General features: G+C 37.5%; 1 long non-coding RNA gene across 2 annotated transcripts; it reads left to right on the forward strand.

Annotated features, from left to right (window-relative positions):
• Positions 1 to 1852: 1852 nt before the first annotated feature.
• Positions 1853 to 3577, forward strand: LOC110927493. 2 transcript variants are annotated; one of them, XR_002585667.2, is made up of 4 exons: positions 1853 to 2063; positions 2238 to 2403; positions 2839 to 2965; positions 3327 to 3577. It is a non-coding gene; the product is annotated as an uncharacterized LOC110927493 (long non-coding RNA). The 2 variants fall into 2 exon arrangements; XR_002585666.2 differs by having other exon boundaries at positions 1859 to 2063; positions 2238 to 2301.
• The last annotated feature ends 3431 nt before the right edge of the window (positions 3578 to 7008 follow it).

The raw sequence follows: 7008 nt of genomic DNA on the forward strand, positions 1-7008 counted from the left end.
GAAGTCCTTTCGACCGTTGGTAAGTCTTAGTCTTCAACCTGCACGTGGTCAATTAACAAATCTCAGGATATTACCCAAGATGTCAGTTATATCCTCTTCCAGCATCCTGGTCACAAGCGAACAAACAAAGGCAGGATATTGGTCAGGATACGTATGCTTAGAAAATGACCCATAACAAAGACTATATAAGAGAAGTGGGATTTGTGCTTTGGGAAGTTTTGGCGCGAAATGTGGAGAATCTTCTTGATGAAGATACTCTTTTAAGTTGAATTGCTCATGATTTCAAATTTCGAAAAATGTGATCCTTGGCAGGTGAAAAGTACTCTGCTGACTGTTGACTTGTGACGTTTTGGTGACAGACTGTCAATTGTCAGATGTGCATCGTCAACCGTGGCTTACACGCGCGCGTGAGGGTACTTGTTGTAGTCCATTCACTCCTGATGCTTCGATAACCGTGTTTTTCTGAAAAATGGGGCATTACGGTTTTCTAGGACATTTATGGCGGTGGGTATATAAACCCCTTTTACTACTTTCTTTTGATAATATTACTCTTTGATTCCAACTCTTCTTCTCCGGTATCCCTTTGAAGAAAATTGCAAATTTCTTGCCCAATGTCTTACCGGAGAACGCCACGAAGATTCTTTCGAAGAAATGTCTGCCGGTCTTCCACCATTGAAGTGGTCTAGGGAAACCTTCGACAGCATGGTTCGAAATTTTAGGTTCCCTGATAGTTGGGATGCTCGATATCCTGATGAGGGTCAGACGGCGACAGATGCTCTGGCCGGGTAGATTACCCTTTTTTGGGATTATTTTGCTGAAGGCAACTTTCGATTGCCTGTAATGAGGTTTTTACTTGAAATCCTTTCGTACTATGAATTTCATATTTCTCAAATGCATCCTATCGGAATGGTTCGGATTCTCCATTTCGAATTCTTTTGTAGAGTAATTTTGATAATTACTCTACGAGTAAATAATTATGAAAATGTCATCGCGTTTTTTTTTTTGTTTTTCATGCCTTTCGTACGTTTTGTACGATAAGACACTTTATACGTTAACTTAAGACTGCGGGGAGTGGGGCGTTGGTTGGGCGGGGAAAGCCCTTCAACGCCAGCTGCTCCACTCCGGGTTGGGCTTAGGCATGGCGTTGCCCCTTTGGCTTGGGAATTCAGCCTGCCGTGGGGCGGGGAGCATGGTGACTTGGCTGGCTTTGGTTGGCTACTTTAATTAAAAAAAATTACATGGTTGGTCACGCCAAGCTAAGCCATGCCACACCACACCCCTTATTTTTCAACATAAGCTTGTGGATCTCACCTCCGTCATGTGTCGAACAATGTCCCCAACCCAAACTCCTTCACTCCCCCTAGTCTAGAGGTGTACAAATCGTTTTTTCTTTCAAAAACCGGTTCTGGTTATTAACCGAACCGGATTTTTCATCCAAAACTAAAACCGGTATTTTTTATAACCAGTTTCAGTTACTAACCGGTTTTTTAAGTCCAAAACAATAACGGATGTAATCGGTTGGGATCGGTTTTTAACCGGTTTTTTGCCAAAAAAAACCGGTTTTAACCGGTTTTTTAAAAGCGGTTTTGGTTATTAACCGGTTTTTTCAGATCAAGAATCCTAACCAGTCTACAACAGGCGGTTCAGTTATTCTAAAACCGGTTATAAAAAAATTTAATAGTAAATTAAAAAGAAAGTATGATATAAATTATAAATTATAATAAGCTTTTATAACTTTAATAAAAGTATGATATAAATTATAATTTTACTTTTACACCTAACAATTTTTTAGTTGTAAATTAAAAAGAAAGTTGGTTTTCATATCCCTCCCCGAAATTTCTAATTTCCCCCCTAATTTCAACCGTTCGCTCCTGATTATTCCCCAAATTCATTGTTTTATCTTTCAAAATTTTAGCATTCCCACTTAATTCATTGTTTTTCACCATTCTTCTCATTTCCTCACCTGCCTTCCGAACTACTCCAAGATACACGATGCGTCAAAGATAGAGTAACTTATAGTTTTTAGTATGAACATCAACTCTTCCGAAGCAAATTACCCCAAGGTAAAAGGAAAATTAAATTCTTTCTATTTGAGTTTTTATAGTTAAGAATTGATGTTTATATGGCAGGTTACTTAGATTTTTTTGATGCTACTGATGGGTTGAGCACAGAAGCGGCACACCATCTGGATGTTTTAATTAAACTCATCTGATTCTTTTTCGTTTCATGTTGGCCAGGGCTTCTCAAATGCTGATCGTATTGCTTATTCGACAATGTGAGCTGTTAACGCATTTTGAAACGGTTAGATTTTTCATAAGGTTGTTTTATAGTTAGGAGTTGTAAACGAGCCGTGTCTCTTGTGCTACTTGGAATGGCTCGCTAAAGTTTGAATGGCTCGCTAAGGTAGAAATTGAGCCCTATCTAAAAAAATTAAATATGTAATGCTATGACACTAGAAGCAATCAGTTTGATCTTTTATTAGTTTCACTTAACCTTAGTAATTTTTATTAGATTATATTTTAGTTCTTTGTATTTTGTAGTTGATTTCCATTTTATATCAATTTTCTGTCCTATTGAAGTTGAATTATCGATTTGAAATTTGAATGACAGATAAATGGCCGAAAGAAAGGAACAACCTTGTTTCATAATAGTATGGTCACAGAAGATTACGTTGTTTTTTTTTTTTTTTTTAAGAAATAAATTTATTGATCTCGAGGGCATGTTTTTTAGAATTATTTTTTTCATTTACATATTGGGCTCACATCTTTATCTTTGAAATGTGTTGCTTTACATAATATTTGCTTGCACTTTGCTTTACATTAATGTATTTTTTTCCAGCATGGAACAATTAGTAAATGCGTTAAGAATTATAAAGAAGAGTAACAACATTGTTGACTCATGTGTGGTGATGACTAATGCATCGTCAAAGTCGAGTACTCGTAGTTCGTATCAAAGAATTGATGAGGTTTGTATTTTATTTTTGTAAAAAAGCTCTATAATTTTTTATTATAAACAGCTTTAATGAGTTATTTAAATGAATTTACTTATATTGAGTTAGAATTGTCTAACTATATAATATCTCATATATGCTTTTTATAAAGATGTACTTTGGTTATAACTTGTTATAGCGTGCCATAACAAATGTTATTGAGTCATTTTAGTTGAAATGTATCATAACATGTAAAGATTTTTCATATTTGGATGTAGTAGCTTATATTGGGTTATATTTTCTTGTAGCCTGTTCAACTGGGTAATAAGAGTTCCTTATCAATCTATTTTATCTTAATGTTTTATTAAGAGCGACGTTCTAATTTATTTACTTATAGGCGCAATGCTGAAGGCACATGGAGCAGAGTTAGAACAAGTTAAAGAAGAAAAAATCTTATAATAAAGAATATTGAAGAAAATGCAAAATTATGCACCGAAATGTGAAGACTTCAAATGTTGTCACAAAACTCGCCACAAAAGTTTCGATCAACTTAAGATATGTGAAATTTGTTGTATTGTATTGAAATTTTTTGAATTTTTATTGTGATGCATATGGATAAGTTGATTAAATTATTTATTTTTTTGGATCTTTGATATGATTTTTGTTTATATTTTGAGATTGTTTACATGAAAAGTGAGAAATACTATGAAAAGAATAAAAAATGTTTAAAATAATACTAGAAAAAATTGTAGCAAAGTCCTCTAAAAATTCGTAGTTATATTCGTAGCAAAACTTAAACAAATTTCATGGCTAAATTCTGTAGCAGAAACCGTAGCAACTTTTTTTAAGCAAAATTTCGTAGCAAAGTTCTTAGCTAAATTTTGTAGCTAACAATCGGAAGCAAAATTCAGTAGCTAAAAACACGTAGCAAGTATTTCATAGCAAAATTTAGTAGCTAAAAATACGTAGCAAACATTTCGTTGCAAAATTCGTACCTAAAATAGCAACGTCTTTTTTTGTAGCTAAATTCGTCGCAAATATAATTTTCATAGCTAAAATCCGAAGCAAATTAATTAGCGACGGGACTTGTAGCTACGAACCAAATTCGTAGCAATTCGGTAGCAAAATACGTGTTTGCTACGAATTTGCTATGAATTTGGCCTTAGCAAATACCTATTTTTGTAGTAGTGTGGTAACTGTACACATGATTATAAGTTCAGATGGTCGTTTGATATATTATGTGTTTAATATAAGTAAAGTGTTGGTTGCATGAACATAAACTTGTAAACTGTTTAAGATTAGAACTACCCGACGAAACAAAGTGTTTCACCATCAACCACTCTGACGAAACAGGAGTGTTTCGCCATAAGTCACCTCGACGAAACAAGTGTATTTCGTCACACACATCTCGACGAAACAAGCGTGTTTCGTCGGCCCAGTGATTCGCCGAGGCCTATTAAGGGCCCAGTACGTCTTTACAAGTATTTGTTGCGTGAAACTGTTACACTCGACATTCTTTTGGCAAATCGAAACCCTAGAACCTCTCCACTCTCCTGCGGCAGCCATCACCTCTTACCATCATCTCTTTAGGAGATTATTGTGTTTCATCTTAACTGGTTAGTCACGTTTATTGATTCGATCTACCTGCAACGTTATGTGTAAATTGATATTATAGTAAAACAATGATTTCTGAATGGTTTTGACTATGACTGATGTTATTTTTGAGAGTTGATGATTCTGTTGTATATGATTAGATTGATTTTGTTCATAAATCATTCAGATTTGGTCTAATGTTATGAATGTTACGGTTTGTGCCACTGTTCATGATCGATGTTGATAGTTATTAAATTCAGATGTCATGTAACTGATTGTTATGGTATGATTAGGGTTTATGCTAGATGTGGTGTGCCCTGATGAATGATTATGAATGATCTCCGTATGATTACTGTGTTGCATGTTTACCGTATGATGATGACGGTCGTTAGGGTTTGTGTGATTTACGTAACTGTTATGTGACGTAACTGATGCCTCCACGAAACACTGATGTCGATGAAACGCTGATGTGTTTCGTCAACATTAGTCACGGTGAATCAGGCACGGTGAAAAAGGGGAGTTTCGCCGAGGGTAATCATGACGAAACAGAGGGTGTTTCGTCGAAGGGGATTCACGGCGAAACAAAGCGTGTTTCGCCGAGTTAGAAAACTGCACTGTAACTAAGTTATTTCTGTTAAAAGTTAACTGGGTCAGTCATATGTCGTTAAATGTAACTCATGTGAATATGCGATTAACTGTTGAATACTATGAGCCGATTGTTACTTAGTCGATACTGTATGATCATGAATGATACGTGAGCTATGTGGATGTGAACTGATTGTGAATACATGCATAACTATAGGATTGGATTGAATTATTTGTGAGCACATACTTTAGCATACCGAGCAAACCAAGGTGAGTTCACACTCTGTCCAAGGCATGGGATTTCCCAAGGGTTGGGAATGGGTAAATGAACTAAACGGTAATTACGACCATCCTCCGTGGGAAGGATGCGAAGTATACACACTGGACCAAATCTCTATCATGAAGTCCCTCATTTATATCGACTTAATCGCCGAGGCCTATGGCGAGCGGGTCATTAGTTAATAGCGCTATTAGTTTTAACAAACCTCACACCGTTTCATTCGAACGGGCGTGTACTAATGGACTATGGGCAAAGGGTCAATGCTGGTAGACATTGACTTAGGGCACCTCTTACATTTTCGTAGCAGTCGATACACACGGTCTAGTAACACATGGGAAGCCCACACTAATCTTCGCACACATGTCTGGGAGACCGCGATACGAATTAATACGATACATGGTTTACAAAACGAGCATATGATTTATGAAACGAATACTATAACTAAACAACCAACGGTGAACTCGCTCAACTATGTTGTTGACTCGTTGTTACATGCCTTGCAGGTCGTTAGGTACTCATAGAGCTTGCACAGGGAGGCGCGGTCGTTGTGGGACATGGCGGTGTGTGCCATGCTAAAAACATTACTTTATTTCGTACTTAATATTTACAATGGGTTTTACAATTATGCTTCCGCTAGACACTTAACTATGTTTTTTATTTGAAACACCTTTCATATTGTGTGGTTAAATTTTACTTATTACTTGTTATGTTCAATATGATTGGTGGCTTGATCCTGGTCAGTCACGCCTCCAGGCGTTAGTACACCGCGTGTGGAATTTGGGGGTGTGACAGATTGGTATTAGAGCCAATGGTTAAATTGAACATGGTTTTAATAAGGGGAAAAGATTTTATTAAAATCAAACTATAACTTGTACACTGCTCAACGATCCACAACGACGCTTCGCTCCACGTGCAAGACTTAACACCATAGGTGATACTAATCATGTTTACATTACCTACTTGTTAGATACATACTACATTGCTCATGGTAGGCTTAGATAACGTAGCAACTACTATTTGAAAACCTTGTTTGCTCACACTCTTCTGTCATTCCACACTTGCGTATTGATACGGCGCACTTCTCACTTGTGTTCTCTTACTTGTGAAGATCATGAGTGGACACGTTAACATGACACAAGCCCAGCTGACGGCTTTGATCAACCAACAAGTTGCTGCGGCACTTGCAGCCGCACAAGCAGGAGGTATACCCTGCAGTCGTAACTCACTCTAGGATCTTTAGATCCTACACTCCTAAACCAACTCTTTTGTTTAACCTTGTCCTGTTCTTATACACAACAGGTCAACACGCTCAGCCACCTGTATGCACCTTCAAGACTTTCATGGACTGTCGTCCTAGCACATTCAGTGGCACTGAAGGAACCGTTGGACTCCTCCATTGGTTTGAGAAGCTCGAGTCCGTCTTTGAGATGTGTGAATGCCCTGAGGCTCGCAGGGTGAAGTATGCCACTGGTACTCTCGAAGGCATTGCGCTGACTTGGTGGAATGCGCAAGTTCAGATGCTGGGGTTGGCGGCTACTAATGCCACCCCATGGAACGATTTCAAGGATTTGATCAAGCGGGAATACTGCACTCGTGATGACATCCACAAGTTGGAAGTGGA

Source organism: Helianthus annuus, chromosome 7, assembly GCF_002127325.2.
Source record: "Helianthus annuus cultivar XRQ/B chromosome 7, HanXRQr2.0-SUNRISE, whole genome shotgun sequence".
Lineage (NCBI taxonomy): Eukaryota > Viridiplantae > Streptophyta > Magnoliopsida > Asterales > Asteraceae > Helianthus > Helianthus annuus.